The 24,617-nt window shown below is 28.4% G+C and overlaps 1 protein-coding gene and 1 long non-coding RNA gene across 6 annotated transcripts in view; one reads left to right on the top strand and one right to left on the bottom strand.

Moving 5' to 3' along the window:
* LOC123296455 (RNA-binding protein Musashi homolog Rbp6) overlaps positions 1-24,617 on the top strand; it is a 1,436,510-nt gene that overhangs the window by 894,885 nt on the left and 517,008 nt on the right. The window lies entirely within an intron of this gene.
* On the bottom strand, positions 578-22,893 carry LOC123296456. Its single transcript, XR_006535175.1, has 4 exons — positions 22,882-22,893; positions 22,409-22,413; positions 17,718-17,727; positions 578-750 (listed from the first exon to the last, which is right to left on the bottom strand). It is a non-coding gene; the product is annotated as an uncharacterized LOC123296456 (long non-coding RNA).

Here is a 24,617-nt window from a genome sequence, read left to right as displayed (position 1 = left end):
AGGACTACCGTACGTCCTTAAATGAGCTGGCGGAACAAATGAATGTAAACCTGGTATGGGTACCGGGACACAGGGACATGGAAATTGTGAAGCCGACGTTCCAGGAAATTGTGAAGCCGACGACCTGGCCAAAATGGCACAATGCTGCCGGACACAAGCATTAATAAATACCCGGGAGTTTCATTTGCGAACTGTAAGTTGCTCCTGAAAGAGGATATATTGAAAAAGGCCAATCTTAGATGGAGGGAAGAACGTATACTTGTGGTACTACAAGATAGATATGGTCTGAGTACAATCACAGGCGCTGTTAAGTTCTTATATCACTTCCAAGGGCCTCGGTTCGCAAAGTTGTTGCGGCTATCACAGGACACTGGCTGGGAGGCAGGCATGCTGAACGCTTAGGCCTGGCAGTGTATCACGACTACTGCAGAAGCTGTCACAGAGGTGAAGAGGAGGAGAAGAGGAGACAATGTGTCATCTTCTCTGTTACTGCCCCCAGCTCTTGTCAAGAACTTACTTGAGCTCTTGATGAACTTACTTGAGCCAGCCTCTCATTGATGACCTCTCCGATCTAAAGTCAGTCGACGTCTAAGCCCTCCAGCTGTTCTAAAACAGCTCCAAATGGGTCAAGGAGTAGTGGTCGGGGATGGGCCAGCCCTTTTACGGTATCACAACGGACCCTATGGTCTAAGTGAGTCCCACCCCAGGACAGCCACTCTAACCTAACCTAAACTAACCTAAATAGGTTCACTTAGATTCGACTTTTAAATATATTTCTATTTTTAAATTTATTTTTATTTTGCAAGAAACTGCTAGAAGTGGCTTACGGCAAGATATATCAGTGGCTGTGAGCGGAATTTCTCACAAGAAGACAGGATATTTTCCGTCCACTGCAATATCTAGTGTTGCGTTTTAAAAGTGGAAATATCGAGATGTGACACTCAAATGTTTCAAAAACACAAAAAACCTGTATTTGCCACTTTTTAAATTTTATAGGTTGTATGCATTAAATTCATTCATTATGTTTTAGTTTGTATCAAATTTAATCGAAATCATTGCAATTTTGTATTGATATTCACTTACAAAATTAACTAACCAAAAGCATACAAAATCTACTCAAATTTTAAGATGCTACGCTGTTTGTATTCGGTTATTATCTATGTAAATAAAAAATGTCGTACTAGCTGTATGGGGTCGCTTTGCTCAATCACACAATAAGCGTTCTGACACAAAAATATACATAAAAACAGTTTTACATAAAATTTTTAATATTTTAATTCAATTTAATTATTTATTTGCAAAGTATACTCGTATTATTTAAACCGCTTAGAATTATATAACAGTTGGGTATACCGCTGCTGGGGTAGATGAAGTCGAAGAGACACTAAAAAACAACAAACAACAAAATGAAAAGCACCATAGAATATTAAAATAACTAAAAATTATTTTTAATAAACTTTTGTTAAGATTTTTTTTGGTTCTGTATAAAATGTATGATTTAGTACTGAAATTTTGTGTAATTCTTCGAAATATAAAAAAATAATAATAAATGCGCACAGGATGTATCAAGCAGATGCCTATTTATGTGTTTCAATATTATTTTTCACTTAACTTAGAAAACACTTACACATTAAATGAAACACATCCAACTTTCAACATACTTCCCCTGTAAATTGTAATTTCTTGTTATTTCTCCCTCTGCTTCAAGTCAAATTTAAATAGTTTAGGATGCTAAAAGCTTGTTGGGTCTTCTCTTTAGATTTCAACGTTTTAGCATTTGTTTACTATGAACTTTAAACTGGGAAATATCTAAAATTACTTCAAAATTTACTACTTTTTTCTACCATTTTCCTACTATAACCTCCATCAGTATTTAGTTCGGCTGCAGAAACACTACCATTTTATTCCTGACCCATTTGTCCGCTCATATTATGCATGTAAGGAATTATAAAGATAGTTAAAATAAAAATTTGATTGGGTGCCATCTACGGTTATAGGTGCCTTCTGTCATAACATTTTTTGTTAACAAATGAAAATAAGTCAAAACGAATTAATAACTTTGGAATCCTACTTCTTGCGCTAATTCTGGAACACTATTTCTTGCGTTAATTTTGGCACACCCTTTAGTATTAAGAATAGAATTTTATCAACTTTATTTTATAATTACAAGTAAAAACTGACACATCTTGTATGTAAAAGGAATCGTAGTTATATTGCATATATTATACTAACAGGTTATACAAACACACAGGACATAAACATAAAAATTATTTAATTTCATAAACCGGTGTTGTTAAATAAATAAAAGTGTGAAAAAATATGTTTATAAATTTAATCAAAATTGGCCGAAAATAAAAATGTTTTCATGAATTATGACATTAAAAAAACACATTATATGCAAACGTAAACATAAACGAAACAACCCTTTATGTGTCAACCTTTTTTTTAAGGATTCAGTATAACATTTAATTAATTTTGTCTGCACTTTCTATTAGTGAAGTAGTCTACAGTCCCAAGCCGTAAGTGATTACCAACTTTTCGTAATTTCGATTATTTTTCATTACTGAGTACTAACTTACTTTTTATTTAGAAAACTTGAGGAAAATGGAAGATTTTCTTAACATGAGACTCTTAAAACCGGTAATTAACTCTTGTTTGTTAATCTTATAAGAAAATAACAAAATAATACCTTAATAGAAAAATGAAGAGGTTTGACATTTTATAAAACAGGCTGTCCGCCAACAGAAAATTTAAAATTTTTGGTTTGGCATTTTAATAACAATCTGTTTGCTCAAATTCAAACCCCTCCCTCTTTCATATTTAAAATTTATCAATCTTCTTTTAACAATTTCAAGACGCAATCAAAAAATGTTGACACTACCGATAGAAAACCATTGTCATTTTTCAGAATTATCGCAAATCTAAATATTTTCATATCGAAGCTATATAATAAATTGCCTTATGTTAGTAATCACTTGTGAAAAATGGCCTGAAACCTAAAACGTACTGAGGTATAACGCTACGAACACCAATATATTTTTATTATAGGCAATCCCTTCGAACGTAGAAATTAATCTCCTAGTTTGATGTGTATGGATATAGTATTTTATAACACGTTTTGATGCAAATATAGCTGTATAAAGTGAAACAGAATTTAGAGTAATTTACTCATCTTGAATCGCCAATCTTTTTGATACATTCTGTATTCAGTGACTAAAATACAATCGATATTTTATATTAAAACTGATAACTATGAAAAAACCATGATTGCTTTACTTTTAATTAAAAAGTCGACAGACTATGTACATGTAACAACGCGCACTAAAATCATGTTTTCGTTCTTTTAAACTAACTTTTTGATTAGTAAAAATCATTTTGTTAAAACAACTGTTAAATTAAAACAACGTGTACCCTATAAAGTGTGTTTGTGTTTTAATTTTTATCGGAATTGTTTGTACCTACTTTTTTTTATCCGAAATTGTATTTACCTTACAATAAATAATATCTTGGTAGCTTTTAGTTAGAAAAGAAAACTTTGAAAATTCTAGGTTATGTTTAGTTAAAAAATAATAATAGCTGTTGACTACTTACCAAGGAAAAGCTACATCTAAATTGTTTTACTTTTTTAAGGGGCTTAATTTTATTGCAGGTACTGGTAAATTGAAAATAATTTTTTCTAGTCACCCATACCCTTCTATTTGAAAAAGCTCCAGGCACTCAATAAAATAAGGATGAAATTATTTTTTACCTTTTAATACAAAAAAAAAATTCTTTTTGATTTTTAATTTGAATCCAAAAAACGTATGTATATCAAATATGGTCAAAAAGCTTGAAAAATCAGGCTTTTCGTAAAATGCCATTGTTATCTAAAGTACATATGAATGCATGGTTGCAGCTCAATTGGAAATTGTGAAGTAGGTTAAATTTAACTTGCAAGATTTGATTTCAGACACCGGGACAGGTGAAGCTAAATAAAAGGTTATAAAAAAGCTACTCTGCGTTTTTTCAAGGCTTTAAAAACACAATATATCTAACATCTAACCGGGTCTAACTAATGAAATTACGATGAAGTTATACACTTCAAATGACATGAAGGCTATAGTTAGTTATAGTTTCAAGCAAGATAATAATATGTTAAATGTAATTTTCGATTTTTTGAGAAATGGTAAGGCTTGTGCTTGTATTAATACACATATAAATGAATTTCGTGGCCATCCAAATATTATCATACAGTTTTATTTAAAATTATTTATGTATTCATTGCTCGCTACGGATATGACAGTTTTAAATGATTGTTATGTTATATAGTATTATTCTAACATATTATTTCAGATCTTGCGTCTACAAAGATCGCACTTATATTTCAAGAACAAGTTAAGTTAACTAAGAAGTAGATAAGTGCAAATTAAAAATAAAGAATTTTCATCAATTACGCAAAGCTAAAATGCAATTCTCTTTAAAAATATGAGTACTTTAATTTCAACGACATCATAAAAAAACGTATTTGTTATAAAACTGTATATAAAAATAAATAATAAAAATTTTAATAATGTATGATTTATGAAATGCCAAAAGGTGTATTACTGCAAATCGAGACCAATGAAGTGTCCGATTTTAAAATTGCTAGAAAAATTTTCATTTTTAGAGCCTAGACACTATTATTTATACTAAATTATAACTTTTTAAACCAATGCTTTATTCCTTAGTATATTTGAACATATCACTTATTACACTTGTAATACCCTTTTAATTTCCGTTATTTTGATACCATACTCGATAGGTTTGGCTACTTTTTTTTAACGAATTAGTATTTTGCCTAAAAAATCCGTCATTTTGTCTTTTTTTCAAACATCTATCAAAAGACACTTGGGTTTTCTAGACAAATATAACGATACCTTAACTCTCGAAATGAATCGAGCCGTTTGGCAGATACGAGGTGATATAGAAATTTACAAACAAATATACATACATACAAAAACTGACGGGTGCTTTTCAATATCACACAATACTCTGCACTCACTATATGCATAGAAATTATATAAGCTTACAGGTTTACAAGTTTAACGTCACATATATTATTGTTTTAAATATTTATTATAATAATCTGAATAATAGTAACAATAACAATAATAAAATATGAAAAAAATAAACAATTATATAAATTAATGTGAAAAAAATATGGTGTGTTTTGTAACATGTTGTTAAATCATTTATATTAATAATGTATACCATAAAAGACCACTCATACCATTGTGGTGCATATACGGAATATATTAAGGTTTACTAAGTTTAGTCCCAAGTTTGTTACGCTTAAAAAATTGTAGCTACGAACAAACTTTTGGTATAGACGTTCATAGAATCACCTAAAGACTACATTTTCGGTTGTCAAGTCAAAAACGAATTTATTATTTTTTTTTTTTAGAAAGCTGAGTGCTCTTGGAAAATGAAATTGAATTTTATACTGTTTGCTCGCACCCACCGTATTTTACATTAATTGTTAAATATTAGAAGAAAAAATAAGTTAATTAATTTATCTAAAAAATACGTTTTGTTAAATCAACCTCACCAGTAAATGAAAAATCGTTGGTAGATAATAACTTCATTATGAATGAAAAACCATCATACAACTATAAAGTTTATCTAAAGACCACTTAATTCAAGTTAGTTTTTAAAAAAAAAAGACATCATGTCATCCGGTGTTCTGATAAGAAAACATTTGACAGGCGGACAAAGTTGTTAACTAACGCAATGTGTTATTATGATAATTATGTCAAACCCATGGTGTTTGTATGTATTGGCTGATTCATTTTAATAGAGCCAAACATTTTCTTCCAAGGTGTACAAGTAGTGAACAAAATTTCCTACAATATTTAGGCCATTCAATGTAATACTACATTTTTGGATTTATGGCATGTTCATAAAGAGCTTCAAGATCCAATGAAAATAAATTTTATTTTATATATAAATTTTATTCAGATTCGTTTTCTTAAACAAAAATTGTGAGACACATTTTCTCCCAGGTTTATATTTTTAAATACTTTTTAAATCAGAAGTGTATAAAATTCATAATTTTGGATGGTTTTTAGTAGATGTTTCCATTTTTTTCAAAAAATTTACAAAAAAAAAATAAAAATAAAATAATTTACAAAATTTTAATTAAAAAGCGATTTCAAAATAAACAAATCTAATTGATACGTATCTTTATTTATGAAACCAATCACTTAAACCGTTTACCTAAAAACCTTATATTACGAATGAATATTCCTCCTACAGTGACGTATTTTTTGTTAGAAAGAAAAAAAAAGTATCCATCAGAAATAAAATGCCTGACTCGATTAAAATGAATCACCTTGTATATGGGTGACGTGTATGTATATGTGCACGTGTTTTTTTTTTAACATTGTGGTTTGTCATGATTTATGACATTTTTACCACCTACACTTAAAAACATGGATGATCATGATAACAATATATGAATATAATATTTTTTGTTTTAAATGTATACCCCTGGTTTGGTACATTAATTGGTAATTAAAAATTTTTTTTCTTGAGGTTTCATAATTAAGGTATATTAGTGAAAGTACTAAAGAGAACATGAATACTTGAATTTTTTAGTCATACATTTTACGTGCCACTAGTTTTTCATTCAAAAGCATCGCTGTCGTTTAATATTTGTAAAGCCTGTATATATGAAATTGTGTTATTATAAAATCACTTAATTAGTACCTTTCCAATTGTACGTCTGTTCGCCTGTCCGTTTGTGATCACGATAACTCAAAAAAGGTAAAAGATATCAAGCTAAAATTTTTATAGCGTGTTCAGGACGTAAAAAGTGAGGTTGAGTTCGTAAAGTAGCAACATAGGTCAGTACGAACTTCAGTTCGTAGGACCTATCATTAGAGATAGAAAAAAAATTCTTTTATGAAAATGTTCCTTATAAAAAAGTAAACCACTTTTGTTTGAAATGTTTTTTTGTAAACATCACTGTTTACCCTTGGGGGTGACATTTAGGATAAAACTTTTGTGTCCATATTCTCCAAAGCTATAAAAAATGCATACACTGACATTCAACACTTTCTTTACAGACTATTTCGATAATTAACTCAGATTATTGTTCGTTTTCACTGATATATGATTTGAGGCCTTAGCAGAGGATTGGCTAGACTTGCTTTTTATAGGGATAAGGAGCCGGTGATTTACGCCAGACTCTTACAGAAGTAAACTAGGAAATTAGATTAACTTTGTAACCCTGCAAAAGTATATATGTTTTCAAAAAAGAGACACTGTTAAAAACTAGAGAAATTTGATGATTTCTGAAATAAGTTTGAGTTTAAGCTCATATTATTTTGACTGGCCAATTCAATGATATTATTTTCGCTTTTATTATCAATTTGAAACGTTTTATTCAAGTGGATCCAAGTTTAGAAAATTTTTGATTTTTCCATAAAGGATTTTGGTCGAATTAAATATGATAAGCATTTCTCCAAAAAGGTTTTGATATAATCAAATAATTATTAACTCGCAATCAAGCGACAAAGTTCGAAAAACAAAAATTGTAAACTTTCAGTTATAAAATTCTTTTATTTTAAGAAATATGGTATCGTAAACGTCTTAAATTTAATCTTTTAAGCAAATTTTAAAAACATTGTATGTATCGACAACAGAAGTGAAATTATTCGCTATCAATTTGCCAACGCCCTAAAATCTTTTGCGTAAATATGTTTTTTTTGGATGCGGTAGGTACGAAACTCTTAAACTGATTGGAGTCTCTGTATAACAATCATAATAGAAAACAGTTATATTGTAATCTAGTTGGTCTTTGTAAAGTACTTAGGATTAAGTGATATTGCGTTCACAACTAGAATATAGAAGATTGGGATACAAATGTATATTGTGCACACACTACTGTTCAAAAATTAAAATACACTTTTTATACAAGGAGCTATCATATAGAGCTGATATGGCTAAAAGTAATAGTTTTGTTTTTGTGAATAAAATTTAATTTTATTGAAAAACCTTGATATACATTTTATTCAATATAAACGATTGTATGCCATTTTATTTACTTTGTGTGAAAATTTTATTACAAAATTCCAAATGGTAAAAAAAAAAAGTGGTCATACCATGTATATATGAAATATATCATAGTATATTAAGTTTAGTCTCAAGTTTGTAACGCTTAAAAATATGAATGCTACGAACAAAATTTTGGTATAGCGGTTTATAAATCACCTAATTAGTCCATTTACGGTTGTCTGTTCGTCTGTCCGTCTATATGTCAGCACGATAACTCAAAAACGAAAAGTGATATCAAGCTGAATTTTTACAGCATGCTCAAGCCATAACAAGTGAGGTCGAGTTCGTTTATGGGCAACATAGGTCAATTGGTTCTTGGGACCAATTAAAAAAATAAACAAACATTTTTGTTTGAAACATTTTTTCGTAAGCATTTCTGTTTACCCGTGAGAGCGCAAATTATATAATATGTATTATATGGGAATATCAGTTATGTATGTGTGACATGTATGTATGTGTAATGTGACAGTGTAATCAACACATCCTATACATGGTATTTCTACAATTGATTCAGTCAATTGTTTGTTTTCACTTTTTTTACTCAAGCTTTCAAATTTGAGAGAGGAAATATATCCGGAATACCGCACCGGTTGGGATTATTCTAATAGTCAACAATCAAATATAATTTTTTTAACTTTTGAAAATTTTAATTTTTTTGCTGAGAAAATCAAGTATTCGATGTGTGCAAAGTTGGTGAAAAAGATAACTGAATCGATCATACCGCTGCTTTCCAATGAAATTTGCAATAAATAAATTTAATAAAAGAATATGATTATTTTTCAATTGTTTTCGTGTAATTGGTATAGAAAATGTTAAATAAAAATTAGTTAATAATAGCAATTGCTTGAAAGCTGCATAAATAATATTTTTTTTTAACTTATTTATATTTTTTCGAAAATAGTATTCAATTTTCAAATGTAAATGTTTAATTGTTGAAAAATTTATCGTTGCGTTTGTCAGTCGGGGTACTGATCTGGGTATCCCTTTTTACTATTCTTCTTATAGATATCTTGCTCAGTGCCATTTTGGTTTGATAGAACTCCACTATTATAATTTTCTATAAAATTCAATAATTTCATCAATATTTTTTGAATAGTAGTGTTCAAAAAGACAATAATATCATAGTATTGTGTAACATAGATTTGAGACTTAACTGGATGGTATAAATAGTCAAGGCCGTATAGCATACACTGCAAGCGGTACACATTCTAAGTCGAAAATAAACAAATGTGTGAGCGAATGTGTCTCTTCTATATTTGTCTTCTGTTCATTGGACTGTTTTTTGCTGATAAGACTCTTTTAATATATAAAATCTTATATGAAAAGATTTCTTATTATTTAAAAAGTTTGTCAAGATCTTCTGTAAGAGAGAAGAGCCTTTTGTCTTTTCTTATGGATTTACGTTGATTACGTTTAACGTAACTTTACACTTTTTCTTTTTCATTCGTATTTTTCGTCTGTTCGTAAATAAAATATTCTGGAAAAAATTATTTCCTTTATAATAATGATGCACGGGGTCAATTTAAATATTTTTTTAATAAATAAAACATTAGAATTGTATTCATGTATTGTTGTTGTTTATAGAAAAATGTATGAGGAAAGATCTTACAATTGTTTAAAGTTTTTCTTATTTTCTTTTCCTCTCATTTAGAAATAATAATAATAATAATCAGCATCATAATAATGTCATACTTTACTAAAGCTTCTTTATACTTTGTTGAACTTGTACAAGTTTTAGTAAATATATCGAAATGTTTTGAAAGAGTTTGAGACAATATTCCCGTGTTTAGAAAGAGCCTTCAAGCGTACGAATGCGATCAAGACAACATTTGCTTATACTTTAATATTAGTACTAACAATAAACAAATTTCAACTATGTTTGATGTGTGTATTCATGTCTTACACTTCATTAACTCTTTCAATAAAATAATATCCATCCTGAAACTTACTTCTCTCTTTACAAAATGAACAAGTGTTGTAGCAGCATATACAACGATCTTAGTAGTTTTCGTTTTCCACTCGTAAAACTTATTTAGCACATATAGTAGCTAAAATAATTTTTTTTGAAATCCATGTCTTAACACCAAGCCTAAAACAACAAAGCTGAAGGGCTAGAACAGCAAAGATTCAAAGACAGTCATTCACTTGGATGTAGCTTGCCTATGGCACTACTGGTATTGAAAATTAATTAGTTTTCATTAAATTTTAGTAAGGAGATTATTCAGCCCTTGAATCCTTGCCTCAAAATTTAAAAACGATATTCTAAGTGTCGAGTGCTGGCGCAGCCGAATTACTGTTTGCACATTTATTTTGCTTAGTTGCTATTTTACAACTTTATTAACAATCTTTTCTTATATAATATTTCACTTCGTACTTCTGGTGTATTTTTTGTATATTTCTGAGCATCTTATATTACCAATGTCTCAAATAAGAAATCTGTCATCAAAACTTGAGAAGTAACAACGTTCTAAACCCAAGCCCTACCAAATTTCATTTTCATTGTATGAAGCTTGAATGACGTGAGATAAGAACTACTTTTCTCACCCATTTTACGTGCGAAATATAGTTAATTACCACACTCTAAGTTACTCTCAAAAACTAAACTAATAAGAGGTTACTATAATAAATCGTTAAAAATTATTAATTATAATTGTGGTTTCTTTTCTCATTTGCATTCTCAGATGCTCTTTGATACAGAAAACATAAGAACTGTTTGTAAAAACTTCATTTTGTGAGTGATTCTATAAAATGTTTGGACGTTACTTACATAGATTACAACGAGTAAGACTTTTGAAGATTTCTTAGACACGATGATAGGTCTACCATTGTCATTTCATGTTGTTGTAGCACACACAACGTATTGGAAAGTTTCGTAGTAAAGATCTTGAATTTTGAACAGAAGTTGAATAAGAATAGAAAATAGTTCATTGTGTGGTTTTAACTTGATGATGTTAAAACATTATGTAACAACATTGGCGTTTTCTGCAGACAATTTCTGCACTGCAGCACCAACCAATATATTCCAATATAGTAAGAATGGTAAGTAATGGTAAGTATAGTTGTAGATAGAAGTATAAATGTTATACAACATAGCGTTGTAGTTAGTTAGTCAGTCGTGTCATCATCCAACAAACAAACAAGTTAACAAGAGGCAAAAGCGTAGGATGAAATATGTAGCAATCTAGCAAGCAGAAAGAGAAGCTTTAGCACAACTCTTCAATCCACTTGACCATAATATACTGCTGCATGTAAGTCAAATAATGTACAACAGCAGCCCTTCAAATAATAATTTTATATGGGTGATTTATTACTTCTTTCATATCAGGAACTTGTATTTTAAAAATAGAAATTATTAAAGACTTTTTTTTACTCTTTCATTAAAAACCCCGTGATGTATTATGACATACAATTATTTCTTGCCTATCTTGGCATAAAAACATTTCCACCTTGAAGTAAAGTTTGTTATGTTTACAACCGTTGTGTCTTACCGCTGTTCCGCGGCTTGCCATGGTGAACATACTGGCAAAAACCATCACGTAACAAAAATAAAACATGCGCGATATATTCACCTACTTTATCTTATTTATATTATTTTTATTTCTTATAGTACTCGAATTTTGCATTTTTGTACTATTTATATCCAAAACTAGTAATGGATACATATGCATAACTAGTTTTGGATGTAAGTAGTACAAAAATGGCAAAATTCGTGTACTATAATTATGTGCGTCTTGGAACCCAGCCTACTTGACACTACAAATTGAACAGATTACCTGTATGTATTTATTTAACCATTATATTTGTTTTTGTACAGCTTCGTTACTAACTTCGTTCCTAACGGGTGTCCCACGACCACAATCTTCTATTTTTTCTTTTTTATTAAACTTTGAGTTGTATATTATAACTACTCGATAATTTGGAAATTGTACAAAAAGTTAACTAAATAGTTTTTGAAAGTTAACGTATATGGGACATAAAATATTATAGCTTGTGATTTTTCTTCATCTAAAATGAGAATTGAATGTCCCAATATTTGGGACAGAAGTTATTAACGAATGCAAAATTGAATTAAGTTTCTGGTTATCAAAGGTGGAAAAATTGTACTTCTGTACTTCGCATGGATCCTTAATAGCTGGGCCTTAAATTCAAGTATATAATTCACACATCTGTAAGTCAAGTTTATAGACCTCAATAAATCGCAACGATTAAAAAAATCGTAAGTATTATAGTTTGCGTTAATTTTGATATTACAACGTATAATATATTTTTATTAGAACGGTGACTCAAAGCCACGCCAGGACTCAAAAGTCAAATGAACCATCATTTTTTCAATTCTCATGGATTGGTCTATCTTGAATTCCAGAAGACATATGAGCAATAAAGAATTTTTTGTCCCTACTTCGAATAAGTAATACATTCAAAACTTCCGTTATGAAACGAAACAACATCATCTATCGCTCTATGATTTGGTTCTATAGTTCTCGAAACTAAAATTACAAATCTGTGATATTAATAGAGAAATTAAAGAGAATTATTTACAGAAGATTAAGGCTTTATCAAAACGAAAATTTTATTAAACCAATAAAATTTAAAGTTTTAACTCTGAGATAATTAGAAGTTTGGCCCAAACATATACATTTGAAGTTCAATGTCAATATTAAATTGAATGTTAAAAGACGTGAAGTCTAAGTATAGTAGCATACGTTAATGCTTCTTTTATTTTACTCGCAATACATATCCATGGGTTTTGACGGGTTTGGATGGGTGGAAAATAAAAGTGGCAGGTATCAATAGAATCATCCTGTATAAACGACAGTTGAATATAATAACAAATATTATTTATTTGTATTACATATAGCAAAAATCTACTTTCAATCAAATCAATACGATAAAGAAATATAGTTATCATAATTTCTTGTTCAAAGACTGTATCTATCTATAGTAGCACATATAATATACCTCCTATTCGATATTTTTATGAATAATTTAGGTTATGCATGAACTGACTATTACCATCAAATGTGTATACAGTGAAATCGGTTTATCGTCAATATTAAAAGCTAGTAAACTTAGCTTTTAGTTTTTGTTCCGATGTCCAATCATTAAATAAACCTGATTTTTATACTTAAAATTACTCCATCCACCGAGCTTCATCAAATTCCAAAACAAAATTTTTTGTTGCGTTTTTTCGATTTTTTCGAAGGACTACTCCTTGTCTTTACTACGTCCTACCCCTTAAAAAAATTGAAAAATTTTTTATATCTCCAATTTCGATAAAACTCAGTGTATAGGGTAATTTTGACCCAAAAAGTAAAAAAATCGGGTGCATTTGTTGCCTGGTCGAACAGTTTTTGATATACAGACTAAACTCGATCCAAATATTGTGATATCTCAGAAACTCTGCATCCAATCATTAAACTAACCTGATTTTTATACTTTTTGGATCAAAATTACTCCATTCACCGAGTTTCATCAAATTCCAAAACTTAATTTTTTTTTCATTTTTCTCGATTTTTTCAAACGGGTACCTTAAAAAAATTGCAAAAAATCAAAAAATTTTTTGTGTCTCCAATTTCGATAAAACTCATACTAAGATAACTTTGACCCACAAATGGCATGCATTTGATGACTGGTCGAATAGTTTTTGAAATACGGACTAAAATTGATCCAAAGTTAAAGTAAATAATCTTGCTTAGAATTAACGGCTTTTACTGTATTTACCTGACGAATGATAGGATACAATTTTACTAAATAAAAAATGTTATGTGAATACGATTTATAATACCATTGGTATAGTTGGTAGGTTGATAGATAAATGGAAACGATAGAATCACGCAAAGTTTGTTCTATGCCTTGTATGACGTTCGTAATTTTAATGATAGATAATAATTTTTTCATACTAAAATATACTTTATTTATTATACACAAATATAATTTGTATTATAACCTCTATACAGAGATTATAATATTGATGAATTTAGCAGCCCAGTTCAGGTATAGCAGGCTCCATATATCGACATCAGTCAGTCATTTTATCCCAACCCCGAATAGATGTAAACATTTTACTACGAAAACAAAATCGCTTATTGAAAGTGAGATGCTAAAAAATTAAATTTTTCCAAAGCGCCTCTTAAAAATATTTTATTTTTTATCTCTTGTGAATTTTAGACTAGCATATTAGTATCCCCCATATCCCCACTTTGAGGAAGACCTAAAATTAAAAATAAAAAGCAGACTTTCTAGTGGTCACGACGATTTTAATCAGGTTGAGCAGACGAAGACTCTAATTTCAAAGGTGTGCAGAATAAAAAAAAAAAAAAAAAAAAACGATATGCTAAGAAATTGAGAGCTACCAATTGGTAAACAAATGTTGGTTAGACACTTTTACTCTGTATATGAAGGTGATGTGCGTCGTTCACACCAAATTTGTTATGTTGTAATGATTAGTAGAATAAATTTATTGAAAATTATTATTGAGTTATATTGTATAATTAAGTTAAATATCGTTGAAGGATTGACCATAAGCCTAATATGGTTTATAGAATCTTCCTGCGTCCAGAATTACCTGAAAACCTGATTTATTTGTACGGTTTATAATCAAAGCAACATATTCTGAGTGTGGTGTTTTTATCCAAACAATTCCAAATATTTGGACTTCTTTGCTGTTACCTAAATTTTGGTATCTCAGAAGATGAAATAACTTTTAATAATCACCTCATACGAATCGAAAATACTCTAAGTTGAAAAGTTTTGTAGTCTAAATCTGATGCTTTACTTCTATGACATATTCAGCTAAAACATTGAACACAGTAAATAGAACAGAGGATGTTTAAAAAAAAACTGATTATGTTTTTCGATGATATATATATAATTTATTTGTATATTGATTCTTTCTTATAAAACTTAATTATTTTAATGCTAAATGTAATTATAATTTTCAATAATTCATTTATCAACGTAGGGAAATCTTTTTTATGCCAAAAATCAAGACTCATTCTTAACGTCAAATTTTTACATATACCTCATTTATTTTCGAACCAATATTCACCAAAGATAATTATTTCTAAATAGTCTTTATTAATTTTTTTTCTATTTTGTTATAGGTAAGTGTCGAACTTTTTCGTTAAACCGTAAACTGTTACCGTAAGTACAATCACTAGTTTTTACTATTCTAGCACTAAGACAAATAAGATATGAATTCTTTTTTAAGTTTACCAATATTGATTAGAAACACTTTTTTCGAAAGATCGTTTTATTTAGGATTATTATTCAGGTTTTTCAAAAGAAATAAAAATATATCCTAAAAAATGAATTTAAGGATGAGAAACAAATGTGAATTGTGTTGTTGACTTTGCCTAAACTTCTATATCTATGTGTATGGCTGACAATACATATAATAAAAAGCATAGAAAATTATGAAAAATATTTCAGGAAAATTTATGTCCAAGTGTTGTTGTTCGTAACACGAGAATATATAATAAAAATATTTTATCTACAAAATATTTTTGAATAGTTTTAAAATTATTACTTGACCTCAAACCAAAAAATATATTCACATACATTTGAATTGAAAATATAATACTAAAAAGGAAGCATAATAAAACGTTAGAAAAAGAGGTGTGTATACTAAGTGTAGCAAAATATTTGCAGTGTCTAGAGGCTACGTGATTCCACTTTCGGATACTGTAAAAAATTTGGGTACAGATTTTCGATTAACTGTTTTGAATCTCGTTTAATTGGCAAAAAAATTAGTAACAAGTGAAATTTACTAAATTTAAAAAACCCCGTAAATGCGATTTATTCCTTGTAAACCGATTTTTGGAAACATAGCTATAAAATGTTCTCAATCGAGTCGGTTCGACCGTTAAGGGGCTACGATGGAACTGAGAAACACACAGACGCACAGATAACACTTTAAACTTAAAACACTGCTTCTTAAATCAATATCAAAGTGATGGTCAAGGATATAAGATGGGATGAAAAGGATACTTAGAGAGCTATCACTTTTTGCGACAAGTTTTTGGAAATATTTAAACTGAAATTGAAATATTTGAGTTGATTTTGTTCTTTTGAATTATTGTTTAAAATTACCTAATTATTTTACCATTTCACTTTTCGAAATGAATTGAACCAGGTTTATTTGACCATTCATTTCCATAGTATATATTTATATGTCATGGCTTTTCCAAACTGAATCGATTTTGAAGATCATTGCCAATTTTAAGTTTTTTCGGGTACCGAAACCTTAGCTCGCACTTGAAACACTCTCCGTTAAATTATCTTTCAAATGAAACCAAAAAAATAATTTAGCTAAGGCAGCTCCTGCACTACGAATTTTTGTTAAGTTTTTGAGAATATGTTGCTCTGGATAGTAAACATTATTTCATTGTGATAAACTTTTCGTATCCAGTTCTTTTGACACACCTTTATTAAAACATCTTGTATAAAATATAATATGATACTATCCAATGGAGCAAACACATACCTACCATAATAACATTGATCGACCTTAACATTCCCTCCTCGCACCTCACACAATATAAAATTTATCTATACATATATATAAAGTTATTGTAATAATGGTAATAGTTTCAGATTTCGTGTAAATATTCTCCACCGCGTTTGTTTGGCCGCTTCAATGACTTCCACTTAGTTTGTTCATCGCCTCGCTTACTATTGCTGCCACTTGGGGACTATTTGTGTGATACCACACAATACACACAACAAATAGTTAGAAGTGTAGAGAAGCGAGTCTTTTGTGCCAGTTTTACACAATCCTACTTACTACACCCCTTCATAATATTTTTAACTTCCTGATAGAAAATTATCGTGATCATCCCGAAGAAAAAATTGTATAATCTCTATCTCCATCTATCTATCTATCTATATATCTATCTATATATTATTAATGTGAAAGTAAGGATGTTTGTTTATTTGTTTGTTTGTTTGAATGTTTATTTGTTACGGTTTCACGCAAAATCTAATGAATGAATGAACACATGAGCTATAATTTATAAAGATATATTTAAAAATAAAATTAAAAAATTTTTATTTTAATTTGACAGAACCATAAATTTCTGTAAAAATAATCAATATAAAACTTTCATGGCCATCTTTTCTGATATACTCAATGAATTATGACTATTTTACATTTTTTTAAATAGAAAACCGTACATATATTACCTGTGTAAAACAATGCCTCAATTTTTTTAAGTGTAAAGTTGTCATAATTCATTGAGTATACCAGAAAAGGAGGCCATGAATTGTTTGATATTTAATATTTAAAATTTTTACAGAAATCTTTAATTTAATGGTTCAAAATGATCATCATAGATGGGGAAGTAAATTATCAGATTTTTGAATTTTTGTTTTTAAATATATTTTTATGAATTATAGCTTATGTGTTATTCTGATGTATGAGATATATGTTGTACAGTTTCATTCAAATTCATTCGTTAGTCTTTGCGTGAAAGCGTCCTTCTTGTCCTATGTTCACCACAAAAAGTTACACGTATCCATTTCCAAAATGCCATCTATTTCTATACAAATTATTCAAAGTGGTTCAGCGGTTTTGATGTGGAAACGGAACAGATTGGCAGAGAGTTACTTTTACATATATAATATTATTAGTTAGGCCACACAAAAAAATTACTTAATCTGAAAGTAACTGATACGATTTTAGAAAGTCAAATTCATAATGGCTTATTTGTGTGTCTCGATCGTTTAAAACTATAATAGCCACATTTTATACTCGCACCATACTCTCAATTGGTTCCACGACGAATAAGGACATTCATTTGGGTAGATACTACAGATTTTTTTTTTTTTTATATTTTCTATCTAATTTATTACAAAATGAAATTTAATGGAATTTATATAATAATAATAATAATTATTATTATTATTATTATTATTAAACTTATTATAAAGCTTTTTAAAGTATGTACTCGAAGCTTTAGTCAGTATGTGTGTGGGAATATCGTTTCAAATATTTATTACCTTAAGTTTTCTTTAAGAATTTTCTTTGATATATGTTTATAATGACTCTCAATGGATAATAATAATATTGTGTTCGGACTGACTTGTCGTCTCCACTAAAGGTAGTCTATTGTATTTTGGTACGTACATACGCATATTACTATATCATTACATAAAACATGATAAATTTCATTAAAGATACTTATATGAATTTTGACTGAAGAATATTTGTGACTTATTTGTTCCGAATTGTTTTTTATCATTTAGACTTTTTAGTAAAAAAAATAAATTTTTATCACAGTATTTTTTTGTATTTTTATACTTCATTCTGCTTTTTAAAATTATGCTGGGTGAGTGTCATTTTGAAATTTTTTGGAATAACATACTCTCCGACATTCATTTATCTGAATATACAAACTAAATTCATGCATATGTAACCACTTTATCACTCACAGTGCTCATAACTCGTTTTTCAAAGATTGCCATAATAATTATTTTTGTTTCAGGGAAGAGGGTATAACTTTCTAATATTTTTCGATCTGTCTGCGACAAAGGTTTCCTGGTTCAATAAGCATCTATTATAAAATAAAATTTTGACGGATTAAAGTTAAGTTGTGTTAAAAAAGGGGATAATTACATTGCAAATATATATTATTATAAACCAGAGCACACATTAAAAGGCCATTACTATACAATAACAAAATTTTAGTTATTCATTTTACTTATGTGTAGTATATATCAACGTAATCTTAACTGGATAGACTTTTTTTTGAAAAAAATTTATTAAATTGGAGGTTTTAGGGTGTTGTTTATCATATTTTGATATAAATAACATAAATGACTTTTGTCCAGTTAGACAACTTGCTTGGTGCATCTCTTGCCTTAACAAATAAATATTTTGGGTAAAACACAACTGCAAATTTTACTGAATCTTTAAAAGAATTGATGTTTTTCGAATTATTTTACATAATTGGAATTATTTTATTAAACTTTCGATATTGTTTTGTAAATATAAAAAGTTAAACTTTTCTATTCTAGCTTAAAAAAGGGCTCTTGAAGATTATATTGCGTCCTAATTAAGTGGTTGTACATTATCGTAAATTTTTTTCATATCCACTAGATTGAAACCACTTAATAATAATAATGGGGGTTTAACTTCCGTTTTTATGACATACGCCTTATCACAGAGGCCACCCACATCATTATTTGTTATTTTTATTTATTAAATTAAATTCATATTTACAATTACATTTTTGATGTGGGTGGAATCGGTTACTTCGTTCTTATTCAAGCGATGACAATGTGATCAATTCTGTACTCCCATTAATTATAAATTGTTCACCCTGCCACTGCCTGGATTCGAACCCGCAACCTAAGTCTAAATAGTCCAACGTTCAAAGACTAACACCTTGGACCGCTCGGCCATTTAGGCTCTACAAATTATAAATCTGTAAATCCGAAAAACTTAAAAATCAAACAAAACATTGTAAATGTTTTTTCAAGTAATTTTTTATCAATATTTTTATACTATAATAAAAATCTGAAAAAAAAATATTATTGTACTTAAAATTTAATATTCATTTTCTGTGAAAATAATCTCATTAAAATTGTTTATTAGTGGGTAATAAATTTTAAACTACTTTCTATTAGGAAAAAAGAAAGTATGAAAATAAAACTTTTCATTTGAGTGAGAAAGAGAGAGAGAGTGAGTAAGTAACAATAATTTTTGAAATGAATTCTATTAAAATATAGAAATTATTTTATGTTGTGGAAAACCTCATTTTATGACAAGTAAATTATAAAAGTTTATTCTTCTTGTTTTCTAGAGAAATTCTACAATTTCTTTCCGTATAATAATAATACGTGTGTATGTACCCATACACAGATATAAACAGGCTTAATGTTTAAAAAGTGTCCACCCTCATATTTCAAGAACGGAATGGATAGTCAAAAAATCGCGAAAAAACTTTTCAGCTCATTTTTTGACGTAAAGAAAAATTTACTTTTATATAGGTACGTGGACGTTTTCATCATTAAAAAGGAATTTTGTTCTATTTATATATAGTATCATTTTTTTGAATGAAAGACTGAATACAGTGCAACCTTAATATAACGAACCTCAATATAACGAATACCTCGATTTAACAAATTTTTCGCAATCCCCTTGAATTGTCCATAAGAGTCAATATAAAATATACCTCTACATTACGAATATTTTTTGCGTACAACCTCTTAATAACGAATTTTCAACTACATAAAAAATTTAAATACCTCTAAATAACGAAATTCGTCAATTCAAAACCTTTATATAACGTATAAAGTCCCACCAATATATGACAGTTAGTATACTCCATAGTATGTAATTCATGTCGCGAGAGGTTCCGACACTTTTTTCCTCTTTATAACGAATTTTAGACCAACTTAACCTCAATATAACAAACCTCAGTTTAACGAATTACTTGATATAACGAATATTTACTGGTTCCCTTCAGATTCGTTATATCGAGGTTGCACTGTACATATTTTTGAAGCTAATTATTGCTTTTTAAATGCAAGTTTTGGAAAATTATTTATTTTTTGTGTGCGTAGTCATGGTAGGGACAATAAAATCGATGACAGCGCTTCCAGAGAAAAATTTTGGCGATAAAGGAGGCTGTTATGACTAATTTGCAGTTCTTTACATGTTAATGTTATAGAAAATGTTCAATTTAAATTATTGAAAAACACTAATTAATTAAACTTAATGCATTAAAAAATGTGAAAATAAGAAATTAAATTGCACAAATGTTATTTTCCAAATGTAATTTATCATAATTATATACTTAAATTTGTGAGACAATAATATTAAATTTTCAATGTAAGCCATAAATGCAATCCATACAATTATATATGCATCCATACAATTCTATAATTAAAGTAGTGTATCGTAACCATGGAAACACCTTAAATAAAACTCACGCACGGTGCGAATACTCGATCTCAATTTCGGTACGTGATATCGGTGCTTTAAAATTAAATAGTCTCCACTTAGAAAATTTTTAACATACAATTTCTCAAAAGAATAATTTTTTTACAAATACTGATATTTTATCTAACCAAAAGTACTAACTAAGACAAGAATTTGCAAAAAATATGTAGCAGAATATTGCAAAAAAGTTTCCCTTAAAAAATAAAACAAAGTTGACCCTTTTCACCATGAAAATATCAATGCCAAAACAAACTGAATATAAGAGTGTAAACTTTAGACAAATCATCCTGTATACCTTTTGTTACATTGTAAATAGGCGTAGAATATATAATATTCTCATATTTTACTTATGGTAAAGAGATAAGAATTTTCTGTTGAAGATTCGACCGTTTGATTCATATTTGATATAAATTTAATTTAATATTTTGTGTATTCATCAATATTTTTGATAATTAAGTCATAATTTTATGCTGTTGGTATTTTACCTCAATAATATAGACCCCTTAAGTTACAAAAAGAAAAAACCTTTTTTCATTCTTGTCAACTCGATGTCCATTAAAAATTTTTTGAAAAAATTGAAATTATAAATATTTAATCGAAAATTTAATTAAAATAATTAAAATTTTCAACAAAAACCTTGAAAATCAAATAGAAATATCTCTCTCTCTTCATATTTTTAAAAATTTAAACATATTAAACTTTTTTTTTTAAGAAAACAACGATTTAAGGAACTGTTATATTCTTAAATGAAAATTTGATGTTGACCACAAGACATTGTTAATCCCTAACAACAAAAGTGAATTCAGTGATAGTCAAGATATATATTCTTCTTGAAGTTTGTAAATCTCGTATTATTTAAAGCACAATTTATGAGGAAAAATAATAAAAAAGTAGCACATCGAGATGTTAAAATAAGCCTTAATTTAAAATTTCAACATTTTAAGGTTAAAAGTTTTCAATATTAAAAGTAACTCAAAAGTTACAAGAATTAAAAATAAAAAGCTTTCCTAAAATTAAGCAAAATTCTAAATTGTCATAAATTAATGACCGTTGACTAAAATTTTCTTTTAAATTTGAAAAATTTAACTAGTTAAATTGTATTAGAAACTTTAAAATATCATTGAATTTTAGAATCATGATAATATATTTTTGATGATCCATGTATGAATTCGTAAATATTCAAAATCACCTCAAATGGAAAAACTTTCAATTAATAATGGATTATAGACGTTTTATGAATGTCTCGAATTTTCTTAGTAAACTTGTTTGGGGGGTTTTTCATATCTAAAATATACTTACCAAACAGTAGTAAAACAAAATGGATACTTTTGAAACAACTGATTTAATTACGCAGATAATCTTACATCACAATAACTTTTACAAAACGAAAACTTTTCTTTTTTTGTGTAAACGTAAAGCTTTTATATTCGCATAGAGTGTCCCACATTTTCTATTCACCAATGCTGAAAAGAATGTGCAGTTATATAGAAAATTTTATCTAGAATAATATGAGTCATATTTTCAACTACCTTTACCCGCCAATCGTTTCTTGATTTTGCTTGATCGGCTTTTGTTGTAGGTAATCATTTATTTACAGATGAAATAAACCATTTTCTGTGTGATTACCTAGTGGCTACATTTCAATCGATATTTGATTAAGGTTGGTTGATACGAGATCTTACTTTTTTTAACTGTCACTAAGAAGGTCAAGTGTGGTAACTGATTTTTCCATTGACTTTCATTTAACCATTTTACCATCGTAAATTTGCCTTAGAAAATTCATTGTAATTATGTTCAAAAAAGTTTTGGCGACATATAAATAGTATGTAAATAATATTTTTTGTACGATAATAGTAAACAATGACCTATTCATGACCTATTATCAAATAATTTTAGCACTAACATTTCTATAATAAGAATCCTGACTTAATTAAGCAAGTTACTAACTTATTATATTCCTTATTATCGTATTTTATGAAATCGGGACGTTTTTGTCGTATTTTATGACATCGGGTCTCTATTGTTACATAAACTTTTTCCTCATTATTATGCAAGGAATTTCACATTAACTTTTCTACATTAATGATACACCTTGTATTCGATGTTTGTATAATACGAATGAATGAAATGAACTATTTTTTATTATGATTACTTAAAAGATTAAGATTAAACAAACAGTTTTATTTACTTGATTTTTCAAATAAAATCGACATAAAAATGTTGTTTATTCAAGGTTATATGAAAATTGTTTTTTTTTTTTTCAATACGGCAACAGCCATCTCTTTTACCTGAGCGCGTGTGTATGTATGTATGTCTGTAGACTCCTTTTTCAGCTTTTTTTTAAACATTTTTATTTACAATGTATTTTCATTTAGATTCTGCTTTTTTTCTTCTTGTCAATATAATGCCTCTTTTACAAAAGAAAACATGGAAATAAAACAAAATAACAAATGAAAAACACAAGTGAAGTAAGTAGTGTATCCATATTCATTCATGCGTCTTTGTTTATGTATGAAGAACCAAATAGCAGAAGATTTTTATTTTACAATGTGCCCTAAAAAGTATGCTCTTTGTTAAAAATATCCTCACAGCTTTTCGGGAAAATTTTGAATTATCAGATAATCAAATTTCGGAATTAGTAAGTTTAATATATAGACTGATTTTATTGGCAGATATCAAGCACTCCTCGTTCTAAATTTTACAATTAAAACTAGAGAATACTAATATTTTAAGATAATAAAGTAAAGTAATTATGATAATGATGATCCAACATAGGATACTAGGATACAGTTTTAAAATTTGTTATTGTCATTAGTCGTTGATAGTGCAAATATTCAAGTCAATCGGATGCTTATAAGTTGGGGACAATTTTCTTGAAAGATCCCTTTACATTAGTTCCTACATACAGGTCAAGCCATAAAAAGTGTGTTAAAAATCATACTGTGACTTTGTATAAAAAAAAAAAAAACACAGATAAAGATAAATCACATACAATAAATAAGTTAATACATAAATATTAGCAGGATATATCCTATTCGCACCGTGTGTGAGTCTTATTGGAGACGTTTCCATGGTAACGATCCACTACTTTAATTACAGAATTGTATAGATGCGTATATAATTGTATGGATTGCATTTATGACTTACATTGAAAATTTAATATTATTGTCTCACAAATTTAAATAAATAATTATGATAATTTACATTTAAAAAATAATATTTGTGCACTTTGATTTCTTATTTTCACTATTTTTAATGCATTAAGTTTAATTAATTAGTGTTTTTCAACAACTTTAATTTGACATTTTCTATAACATTAACATGTAAAGAATTGCAAATTAGTCATAACAGCCTCCTTTAACGCCAAAATTTTTCACTTGGAGCGCTGTCATCGATTTTATTGTCCCTACCATGTGTACGCACACAACGAATTGTCAGTTTTATACAATGCCTTTTGTGTTCGGTTAATGTTAGTCAAAGAAATTTTCTGGTTGAACGTTAAGATTAAAAAATTAAAATGCTTTTTGAAGATTTAATTATTAATTTCCCTTCTTTTATCTGTCCATATAGATTGGATACTTGTTGCAGTAGGTGC

This window comes from Chrysoperla carnea, chromosome 3 (assembly GCF_905475395.1).
Source record: "Chrysoperla carnea chromosome 3, inChrCarn1.1, whole genome shotgun sequence".
NCBI classification, from domain to species: Eukaryota; Metazoa; Arthropoda; class Insecta; order Neuroptera; family Chrysopidae; genus Chrysoperla; species Chrysoperla carnea.
This window is presented reverse-complemented; position numbering and strand designations above follow the sequence as displayed.